This window comes from Microplitis mediator, chromosome 10, assembly GCF_029852145.1.
Source record: "Microplitis mediator isolate UGA2020A chromosome 10, iyMicMedi2.1, whole genome shotgun sequence".
NCBI lineage: Eukaryota > Metazoa > Arthropoda > Insecta > Hymenoptera > Braconidae > Microplitis > Microplitis mediator.
Genome location: NC_079978.1, coordinates 18337815 through 18350645, shown reverse-complemented (window position 1 = coordinate 18350645; position 12831 = coordinate 18337815). Strand labels below are relative to the sequence as shown.

At 26.4% G+C, this 12831-nt stretch overlaps 1 protein-coding gene across 1 annotated transcript in view; it reads right to left on the bottom strand.

Annotated features, from left to right (window-relative positions):
- Window positions 1-12831, bottom strand: part of LOC130675428 (neuroligin-4, X-linked-like) — a 263594-nt gene that overhangs the window by 121300 nt on the left and 129463 nt on the right. The gene's annotated exons all lie outside the window — the stretch shown is intronic.

Sequence of the window (12831 nt, the reverse complement as noted above, 5' to 3'; positions counted from 1 at the left end):
AATTAATAAAAAACGTGAAAACTGATTCTTCGTGAAAAATTTAGCTGCTATTTTTACTGTTGTTATTATTTTTTTCATTGTTTCTCTCTATCAACTACTGGTGGCAGCACTAGCGTATCAATATGTTTGAAAAAAAAAGCGACATTTAAGACAAAACAAGGCGGGATATTTAGAAAAAAATGTTAGTAAAAAAATATTAAACTGAAAATAAGAAATAAAAATAAAAAAATCAAATTGATAATTTGTAAGTTGAATAAAAGTTCATAATAAAAAAAAATATATTAATATTATATAATAATAAAAGTAATGATTAAAAATAAATTGAGCGATTGAGGTGTGCACTTTTGGATTTTCCAACATTTTTTTTTTTAATTATTTACTTAATTTATTCATAACTTAAAATTTGTCGAATTTCTGCTACACTCACACTCATAATTGTTATTCAACTTATAAATTATCAATTTGATTTTTTCATTTCTGATTTTCAGTTTAATATTTTTTTATTAACATTTTTTTTTAAATATCCCGCCTTTTTGTCTGAGATGTCGCTCTTTTTTTTTTTCAAATTTATACTGTTAAGCTGGTGCTCCTGCCAGTAGTTGATGGAAAGACAAAATGAAAAAAAAATGGCAACAGTAAAAATGAAAATGGCGGTTAAATTTTTCATGAAGAATCAGTTTTACATTTTTAATTAATTACAATTAAACTAAAAGGATTTAGATAGGAATTATTATAGGGGTCTTGTGATAAAAAATACAAAGATAATAAAAATAAAAAGTTTGGCCGATTAATTGCGTCTATATATATCGAGAGTTTCATTCGTAACAATGGACAGCACGGGTTTTTTGAGTTAAAATAATTTATTTTAAACTAATAAAATAACGAATCGACTTGACATTAGGTTCAAATTGTTCCTCAATAAATTATCTATGTGTTAGTATAAAATTAGACCTATTTTGGTGTAATTAAAAGAGTGTAGAAATATTTTTGTGTGAGTAAAACAGTCGAAAAGAAAAACCGTTCATAAAAAACCCTCAGCTCTTCCGCTGGGTACGAAACTAATCCGAACAACATCAGATAAACAAAAGGTATGTTTGAAAATATTTTTTTGACACAATTAAATTTTTTTCTTAATATTGAGCGAGTAAATAAAATACTTGAATAAAGTACTTTACGAAAAAAAATATGATAATAACCCAGAAAACAGTTTTGAATGAAAAATCATTGAAAAACTAAAAAAACTATAAACTTTTCAATAAAAAAGTGAAAAAAAATGTGTTGTCCATTTTTTTGGATAAATATCTATACGCTCTCATAAATCCGCCGAAAAGCTGAAAAAAATGGCACCAAAATAAAGTACATGTCTCAAATACTTTTTTTTTTATCTCCAAAAGTGTAGGCAGCCCCACTTCTATATAATTACTAGGGTGGGTTGAAAAAAAACTTTTTTTTTGTTTTTCTTAGCATGGGGGTAAAATTTGTACCTTATAAAAAAAATAATTTTCCAAGAAAAAAAAAATTTTTTTACTCAACATTTTGAGGTGGCCCACTCGTTTTTAAAATAAATAATTGATTAAACGGGGTAGTTCCAACGAAAAAAATTTTTTTTTGTCCAAAATCGTGGAAAACATCTAATAATTGTCGAATGTGATTGTTTTTTACTTTACTTTCATTTTAATTTAAAAGAAAATGCTTTTCATTTTTGGATTTTTTACTTAAATTACAAAAATAATAGGAAAAAAATTTTTTCAACTTCTGACTTTCAATTAGCTTTCAAGGGGACACCCTACAGATTCTTGAACACCATGTAATTTTTTTCGTTGGGACTACCCCGTTTGATCAATTATTTATTTTAAAAATGAGTGGGCCACCTCAAAATGTTGAGTAAAAAAATTTTTTTTTTCTTGAAAAATTTTTTTTTTTATAAGGTACAAATTCTACCCCCATGCTAAGAAAAACAAAAAAAAAGTTTTTTTTCAACCCACCCTAATAATTACCAAGCATTTTTTCTTAAAAATATACACTTTTTTCTCTCAGTGTAACTATCGAGGTAGAATTTAATTTTTTTTTTGTCATTGAACTAGACAAATATCGATGCAAAACACTTTTTTCAAGAGATGCTGTTTTTTTTTCATTTGATAATTTAATTATTCTAGACCATGGCATAAACACAAGTGCTTTGGACATGAATATATTACTGTCAACATACAGCAACACTTTTTTTCGTCCTCTGTTCAAAATAATTTAGTATGTCACTAAAATTAAATTTTCCCTCCGCGACATTTTCAATTACAATTTTAAAATTTAAATCAGAAATTTATCGTTTGACATAACAATAGGGAAGAATATGATTTCATTCCATTTATTATTACTTTTAAAAATCTATAAAAATATTCATTTTACTCACCATGCATGTGACTTATGGTCTTATAGAGCATCGATGTTTAATTTAAAAAAATATACATATTTTAATTATTATTATATTTTTAAATTCTTGAAATGAAAAAAAATATTTCAATCCGTCGGTTTGTTTCCCGAGTCCTCATGTAATTTCTTATGAAAGTTGGACACGAGTAGTGATCGATTCCGCGACTTTTGATTTCCGGACAAAATATCCCTCTGACTAAATATATCCGATTGATTCTTTCAACAATAAAAATAATTTTTTTCAGAAGAATAATATGAAATGAGGATATGCCCTTTTTTCACACGTTTTATGTGTATGCCATCATGATAAAATAAATAATAATTTAAGGGTGTAGTCTAGTTGGTCATTTTTGAAAAATCTTTTTTACATTTTTTTAATGTATATGTATCCAAGCATATTGTGCCAAATTTTTATCGAGATCCGAGCAGTTTAAGTGTATTTTTCAGAATCTAAAGGTCGACAAACACGATTTTACGCGTATCGAATATGTGAACCTCCACAGCTTGGACACATCAAGAGAGAGTAGAACGGAAAAAAAGAAGGCCGAATTTGAAGTAAACGAAAGTTTTGAACAAGAAAAAGGCACTTCGTATGGTGCAGGCATCGCAGATTAAATTTTGGTAAGATTTTTTATTTTTTATACGGAAAAAAATGAACTAATATAATGATAAAGTGATCAGTAAATACCATCATTCTAAATAGTAATTTTTTCGTTTATGATTCAATCGTGAATAATTATAGGATAAGTATGAAAATTTATTGTCTATGTAAGAAAAATTACTATTTGAACTTTAAAAATCGTAACTGATAATTAGAAAATAGACGACACGTATTATAAAATTTACTATTTGAATGTTAAAATTCCTCATATTGACAACCGGGTTTCGGGTTATAATTTCAAATAGTAATTTTTAAAGCTTTTTTTTTTCCGTGTATTTAAAAAAACTTTACACGCGTTTTTTCTTTTGAAACTACGATTTCGCCGACACCAATCACGATTTCTCTGGAACCCGTGGGCTATGATCCTCCTGAAATTTTAACCACATATCCTACACATAAGTACTTACAGGATTGACTAAAATCATATCAAAATTTTGATTTCAACTAATTTTTCTTTACAAATAACAACGAAAAAAAAAACACTGTTTTCATTTTTTTTAATTTTCGTTGGATAATGTTAGTAAAAATGGCCCAAAATTGATATCGCTAGTCTATTTCGTAGCCACTGTCATGCCGAATTTAAAACACTTCGATTTTTTTGTTTCAAATAAGCCGTTGCTGAAATATCGTGATTGAGCCGACCTGCCTTAAAATTATGGCGCTCCGTTAGAGTACACCTTTTGTATGAACATAATTATAGAAATGAACACAAAAATTTTTTTTTTTATCATTCAAGACTTCATTTATCATCTCTAACAGTGTTTGTACACTTATTTATCTTTCATAGCAAGCTCGCTAGATATTTCCAAAAATAGACTATTTTTATAGCCCACCCGGGTCGAAAAATTTGATCTGATTTTAGTCTAACTGAACTGTATTTGGACTACTTGGTCTGTAATTGAACTTCGATAAAAATTTTAATCTGTTTTTGATCTACCCGGACTGAAAAATTTGACCTGATTTTAGTCTGATTGGACTATTTGATCTGATTTTGATCTTTTATGAAAATTTTAAGCTGTTTTCGACCTGCTACTTTAAAAAACAAACGCGATACGAGCAGACTAAATTAGATTAATTCGTGAACTTTAAAAAATTTTAGTTCTGAAAATTTACAAGGACAAAACTAGATTAAATCATGGACTTATAAAATTTTTATTTATGGGCAATATATATGAAAAAATATTAAGTTGCAGAATTGATTATGTTTTATTTACTATTTATTTACTATCTTTTGTTTAAAAATGTCGGCAGTTAATGAAAATTTGACAGCTTAATTTTTTAGTTGTCTTCATTGAATATTTATATCATTGAATAGAAGTGATAAAACAACTCTTAAAATGTCAAGAATTTTCTCTTATTTACTGGATAAAATTGAAAATATTTTGGCATAAGAAAACATCAAAATTCTTGTGCTACGGAGAAAAATATTGGCTCGAAATCTACCAATTTTTATTATGCTGTCGACCAAACTTGAAACAGAAAGTAAAGTATCCAAAAAATTACTATGCTCTTATAAAAAATTATTATGCTGCATCAAAATTATTATAATGAATGAAAGTAATTGATATTGCAGCTCATCGATAAGTTTTTCGCGCGTAATAAGTAATGTGATACAGTATAATCATTTTTTGTAAGAGCACGATAATTTTTTGGATGCTTTACTCCCTGTTTCAAGTTTAGTCGACAGCATTGTAAAAATTGGTAGGTTTCGAGCCAACATTTTTCTCTGTGTGACATCTTATTATGGAAGCGCATTAGCATGTTTTAAATACCAAGAAAATTAAAATAAATTAATAAATCTAGATTATTATTATTTTTATTATTATTTATATTTATAAAAAGTCCTGTATTTGTCCTTAAAAACAATTGAACACAGACTAAATATTATAGAAAATAAAGTCTGTTTTTGTCCTTAAAAACAATTAAACACAGACCAATAATTATAATAAAAAAGTCTGTTTTTAGTCTAAACGCGATTTAAAACAGACTCAATATCATACGAAAATAAGTCTGATATTAGCCTGGATAAGGAATAGTACGGGCAAAAACAGATTAAATTCTTATATAAAATAAATACGATTTATAAACTTGAATTAAAGGAAAAATATTTGAATTTATCATTTATTTTAAAACAGATCTAATTTTTTGACCCGGGCACGAACTAGACTACACCCTTAACAGATACAGCCGACCTATCTAAAGGTCATTCTCTGTCACAAAATGAAACATTTTAATGTATTGAAGAAAATAATGTATAATTATATACGAAAATTTTTAAGTGAGTTAATCGTATTGAATTTTTTCATGTGATTGTTACTATACATTTGTTAATAAACAGTAAAAGTAATGCATTTGTTGATTTGCATTCATATTTTGGTACTAAAATATATTAAATATTACAAAATATTTTTGAAACACGTTTCCTCCGTATTCTAGATAAATATTCTATGCGGTTTCAGGTCACTAACATGACTTGACAGCGCTTGAGAGCGCTTCAAAGGCTTTAAAAATAATATATATTATACAGGCCATTTTTTTTATCTCGGTACATTTAATTTTTTATTCAAGAGAAACTTTTTAAATCTCAACGGTGCATTGGTTAAGAAATTAACTTTTAATAATAGATAATTATTTTATTAGAATAAAAGAGTTTTTCTTAAGATATATAAATTAATATTAATTTAATGAATATTCTTTATTATTGAAATCATAAATAATCTTCACTTGTAATAAAATTTCAATAAAATAAGAGATTGGGAATAATATAAAAAATATTCGATACAAAGTAATTGCCGAAATATGACCCAGGTAGAAAATTGTCTTAGTCGGACAAGTTTGAAACTTCAAAATAGCTTTATTTTAGCTTAACATCTAAGTCTTGTTTTGTAAGCTTTATTCTAGGTTGTTATTAGGATGAATTCTATGACAAGTCTTTAGAGTGTAACTAATCTTCAAATATACCTTGCTGTTAGCTCTTTTTCCACGCATATGATAAGATTTGTTCTAAGCTTGGATTCTAAACTTAAAACTACCTTATCTGCTAACATTACTCCAAGCGTACATTGAAAACTGAAGTTTGAGGTTAATTAGGATTTTGTGTTATTGATTATAAGTAATGAATAAGTTCAATTTTATTTTCAACATGTAGAAAGAAAAATATATACTAAGCAAGTAAGTTTCGATTTTTTTTAATTTATTGAATCACAAGTTTTTAATGCTCATAATAAAAAAATTGAATTTTTTAGAACGTCCTTACTCTCTTAAGTTAAATCAGTAAAAATGTTACTGATTTTTTCAGTGGTTACAAAATTTACTGAAAGATCAGTAGCTTTGAATAAATTTACTGACTAATAAGTAATTTACAGACTAATAATGAATTTAGCTTCACGGCAGTAAAGAGTGCCATCTACTTGGAAGCTTGTTTGTTAGACAGAGGTTGATTGCAAGTTATAATCAAAGTTTATTATTTATATTGCACTATTATTAGGGTAAGTTTAAAATATTTCAACAAACAAAAGTTAATTTATGATTTATATACTAATAAAACTTATATATTTTTCTCCATTGAATGTGACTAGAATAATTCTGAAATGTATTTGTAGTTGATTTACATCTAAGGTAATGCATAACCTCAAATCGTCTTATTAATTATTTTATGATTTTAAATAAATTTTATTATTATTTTCAGATAAATGTTTATACGGTGACGTCAAAACCGCTAGGGAAAATATAAATAACACTACACATTTAATGCCCAATATCTGATGTTTGTGTACAAAAAAAAAAAAAATAATAAAAAATTTTTCTCTGTAAACATGTTTTCAAACTTAAATTACCAAATCTATTCTAGCTAAGAATAAGATATACTTTTAACCTTATAGTAAGCTAAATTGTCACTGTTTATGCAAGCTAAAACTGCAAGCTTTATGTTAGCGATACAAAGCGTTACCAACTAACCTTGTGTTAACCATAGTTTGTTGGCTAATTTTAGGCTAAAACTGATAAAATTAGCTTAATACAAGCTAATTCCATTGATTACTTTCTACCTGGGGATTTATAAACAAAAATAATAAGCTTTTTAATTTCGTTTAAACCAGACTGTATAGTAAACCACAAATTACTTTTTGATACATATAGATTTTTTTCCCTTTTTTTTTCATTATTGAACTTGTCAACGCTGAAATATGAGGGCTTCTATTTCAGATATTGTGAATAATCGATAGTAGGAAAGTAGGAATTGAAATGAGTAGCTCACTGGTAATTAACGTTACTACAAAACGTTGCAATTTGAATAACTCCAAAAACGGATTAGTAATTTCATATTAAATAATAATAATTATTAGAATCAGTTGAAGTCTGGTCATTGATTTCATAATCTTTGTTTAAATATTTCGATAGTAAAGATTATTAGCTTACAGCCAATTAGTGGAATTATTGCGACTTGTACTGAAAACGATTCCATCAAAGGATGAATGAGTTTATGAATAAAACTCGAAGTGTAATGAATACCAATAAAAATAATTACAATAATAATAATAATTGTTATTATTATTTGTTGGGTAAAGTCTTCTTAAAGTCATTTAAAGATATTGAGTGTAAAGTAAAATGAACTTAACTTTTAATTAGTAACTCAATGAGTATTAGTAAAAATATTTGAACTAAATAAAACTTCCCGGGTCAAAAAATTATTTGATTTTGGTGGCTATAATTTTATTGATTTAGTTAACTTTATTTTGGCTACAATATATATTGCGATACCGACATGGTCTGGGTTCGATTCCCAGTTCGGGCTATCTATATTTTTCTCAATTTATCTATAAATTGTCTTATTGAGAAGGTTTACATGTTTAAGTTTTCATTATATAAAATTGGTCTACTGTATAAAAAAGCGCGATAAGTCTACCCGGGTCAAAAAATTAGGTCTGTTTTAAAATAAATGATAAATTCAAATATTTTTTCTTGAATTTAAATTTATAAATCATATTTATTTTAAATAAGAATTTAATCTGTTTTTGCCCGTACTATTCCTGATCCAGGCCAATATCTGACTTATTTTCGTATGATATTTAGTCTGTTTTAAATCGCGTTTAGACTAAAAACAAACTTTTTTATTATAATTCATGGTCTGTGTTCAATTGTTGTCAAGGACAAAAACAGACTTTATTTACTATAATTTTTAGTCTGTTTTTAATCGTTTTTAGATCAAAAACAGGAGTTTTTACAAATAATAATAATAATAAAAATATAGAATCATAAATTCATTTCAAATTTTCTTGATATTTGAAACATGCTAATGCGCTTCCGTAATAAGATGTCACAAGAATTTTGATGGTTTCTAATGCCATAATATTTTCGATTTTATCCAGTAAATAAGGAAAATTTCTTGACATTTTAAGAGTTATTCTATTACTTTTATTCAATCCTATAAATATTCAGTCAAGACAACTAAAACATAAAGCTGTCAAACTTTCAGTAACTGCCGATATTTTTAAACAAAAGACACTAAATAAATAGGAAACAAAACATAATCAATCCTGTAACTTGATATATTTTTTATAAATATTGCCCATAAATAAAAATATTACAAGTCCATGATTTAGTCTAGTTTAGTCCTTGCAAATTTTCAGAACTAAAATTTTTTAAAGTTCAAGAATTAATCTAGTTTTGTCTGCCTGTAACGCAGTTGTTTTTTAAAACAACAGATCAAAAATGGCTTAAAATTTCTATAAAAGATCAAAAACAGGTCAAATACTCCAATCAGGCTAAAATCAGATCAAATTTTTCGACCCGGGTAAATAAGCAATAGCACGCACAAAAATATCCATATAAAATAAATACCATTTAGAAACTTACATTAATTGAAATATATTTGAATTTATCATTTATTTTGAAACAGATCTAATTTTTCGACTCGAGATGATATTTAAAATTTTATAAAAATATACACGGGCTATTTATAAGGTATTCAAAACATTTTGTGAAAATAAAGTAATGAATCTCATTGCCATTATATACTAATATTGTTTTACTGTAATAATTACATAGATGCCATTTCTATAAACTTTCTGACGTTGATATCGAAATAAAATACACTTATGTGTTTATGATTGATACAGAACCATTACAAAAAAAAAAAAAAAAAGAAAAAAAAAGAAAAAGCTATTCGGCATCCGAAATAGAAGTGGATTTCTTAGTTATTATTTATTTATTTGTTTCCAAGTTTTAAAGTAAGATCAAACTGAAAAGAAATTTTTTTTGACATTTTTTATAGATATAGGTCAAAAACTTTTAAAGATATAAAAAACGAAACGAAATTAGTTATAACTTCTTGAATTGATATGTTAAGATTTAAAAAGTGATACATGGCAATAAACTTAACCCTTTCCCGATAATCCGTCTCGAGAAGTATCGGTGTGAGGTTTTTAGAGATAAAACCAATCACAGTTCGTAGTAAGGCTGTTTGAGTAACGGGTCAATCGTAGTAGTGCATGCATGCACCCCCTTTTACTACTTTTTCTGCCCCTTCTCTACTAAATAGACTAGTGCTCTCTCACTTTAAGACGAAAACGTACGATTCAAATTAAGAGTAGGGTCTCGAGGTCAACCGGGAAAGGATTAATTGAAGCAGTCCTACAAATTTAGGAAAAATTAGAAAAGGTTATTAGTAAAAATACACAATCGTTTGCTAAGCTACGACATAAAATTAACAAGATTAACTATTATGTATTACTCTAAAGTTATTAAACGCTAAAGCGAAAAAAATATTTTTTTATCTTTTGAAAAATTTTGAAATGCATCGAAATATTAGAAAATATTATCAAAAGAATACGTAATACAGCACAAATTAAAGCAAATTGGATGATCTTTTAGATGGAATCACCGGAAATCGATTACCTTTTTAGTCTTAAAAGTTATTTGACGACAAATCAACAAAAGTCGATTTTTTCGAAAAATCAAAAAATTTCGAACGACCATAGCTTCTAAACTTTTTGACCGATTTAGCTCATCTTTGATCTGAACCGAGCCTTTTAACTAAATAATAAGTGTATAAAGTTTCTTTGAGATCGGTGTATAATTATGTTCGCTATCGTAAGAAAACGGCGCATTATCGTATACATACAAATTCATTCATATATAAACTTTTGAAGCAATGGTATTTTTGGAATCTACTCGATTAGCTGAAACAGAAAATAGTATGATTTGTGGAAAGTTACGTCATGAGGACGAATTCAATAGTTAGATTTCATGACTACCAACAAAAAAAAAAAAAAAAAAAAAAAAAAAAACAAGAAAGGAGTAATAACTACCCAGGTAGAAAATTGTCTTAGCCGGACAAGTTTGAAACTTAAAAATAGCTTTATTTTAGCTTAACATCTAAGTCTTGTTTTGTAAGCTTTATTCTAGGTTGTTATTAGAATGTATTCTATGACAAGTCTTTAAAGTGTAACTAACCTTCAAATATACCTTTCTGTTAGCTTTTTCTCCACGCGTATGATGAGATTTGTTTTAAGCTTAGATTCTAAACTTAGAACTACCTTATCTGCTAACATTACTCTAAGCGTATTGAAAACAGAAGTTTGAGGTTAATTAGGAGCTTGTGTTATTGTTTATAAGTGATAAATGAGTTCAATTTTATTTGCAACATATATAAAGAAAAATATTTACTCAGTAAGTAAGTTTTAATTTTTTAATTTATTGAATCACAAGTTTTTAATGCTCATAATAAAAAAATTTGAATTTTTTAGAACGTCGTTACATTACAAACATAAAACTGATTACGTTATAAATTACTGTTAATACGATGAATGAAAACCATAAAAGAACATTTACTGTTTAATATTTCTAAAATATATATAACACTATACATTTAATGCCCAATATCTGATGTTTGTGTACAGAAAAAAAATAATAAAATTTTTTTCTCTATAAACATGTTTTCAAACTTAAATTACCAAATCTATTCTAGCTAAGAATAAGATATATTTTTAACCTTATAGTAAGCTGAATTGTCACTGTTTATGCAAGCTAACACTGCAAGGTTTATGTTAGCGAATCAAAGCGTTACCAACTAACCTTGTGTTAACCATAGTTTGTTAGCTAATTTTAGGCTAAAACTGATAAAATTAGCTTAATACAAGCTAATTCCATTGATTACTTTCTACCTGGGGCTGTAATAAAATAAAAAAATGGTTTGTACTCTGTCAGATTATATGTATGTTTAATGAATCTTGTTTAAATGTTCTCATAGATTTTCATATTATTTCGAGCTACATTTCTATTTAGGATCCCAGTGGATTTCTTGCTGAAATTGCTGGCTTGGGAAATTATTTTCATAGATTCTTGAAGGATCTCATGTTTTGCAAACGGGTAACTACATGATTTCAAAACACTTCCATTGTTCATTATAAATTCTCATGATAATTTAAGTTATTACAGTGTATTTGGTCCAGTAAATGAATGTTTATACAGTAAACAGTAAATTAACGTTAACATTTTTTTAATTTTTTCATCTTGATGGATTCAAAAGAAGTATAATTTAAATTCCCAAAGTGATCAATAAAACATCAGGACATTTTGTTCGTGTAACTGTGATTAAAATCTAAACTATGCAAGTAAAAAATTATGGATTATGGTCATTCACTGAACCAATTACTCTGTAACTCCAAAACAGTAAAAAAAAATTCAAAATAATGTTCAATTATTCAAAATTTCATAATAAAATTTTGGGATACCCCATTTTGCTCCCCCCCCTCCGATCCCTACTGCATATTTTTATAATACCCAAAAAATATTATAAATTTTCGTTAATTTCAAAGTTAAAATATTATAAATTATCTTAAAATTTGATTAAGAAAATTAATTAATTTATAATATTAAACTTAATTACACGTTTTAATTCAGAATAGATAATCTTTTTTATCTTAATACTGTAAAAAAGACGTCTCAGCTTTACATTTTACCAAAACCACACACTCAACAAAGAGCTACTTTTTTTTTTACTTTGGTTTTGTCTCAGTTTGGCAGCTGTCCAATTAAAACAGATCTCACCCACGAGCTTTTGTTATTCGCAAATGGAATGTTTTGCCAGTTTTTTTTTTCTATTTTCTAATTACTCAAGAGAACGTATGTTAATATTCACACATTGTAATTTCCAAGTTTCCGTTTGGATTATTATTTTTTTTTCACCATACAAATAATTTTAAGGAAATGTAAAAAATCTTGTATTAATTACTAAGTTTTTTAAAAATTTAATTAAAATATTTACTTTATCCGGATTTTTCGTGTTAAAATTATTCGTAAATGAAAGTGGAATCAAATATAAATTTTTTTGTTTTATGGAAAAATTTATATTCGTAAGTACTTTTATTGTGAATACTAATAGTTTTTTTTGTTTCCATGCTTTAAATACACGATGAAAAGATTTTAATCCGTTTAAATGGTAAAGATTAAAAAAAAGGACAAAGGATATGATTAACTATGAATATTTACTGAGTTCAATATACAAAAGTTTATAATCTCTTTTTAAATAAAAAAAAAAAAAAATAATAATAAAAAAAATAAATAAAACAGTATTTTCTGGATTAGTGAAGTTGCATTCATTTAAAACATAACATTAAACTGTAAGCTATATACTCAGGAGTATAATTTTTAGAAATACCCAGCAATTTTTTTTCATTTTTACAAAAAAAATTATAAATTTGTTAAATAATAAAAAATGTGAGTATACTTATTATAATATAGCA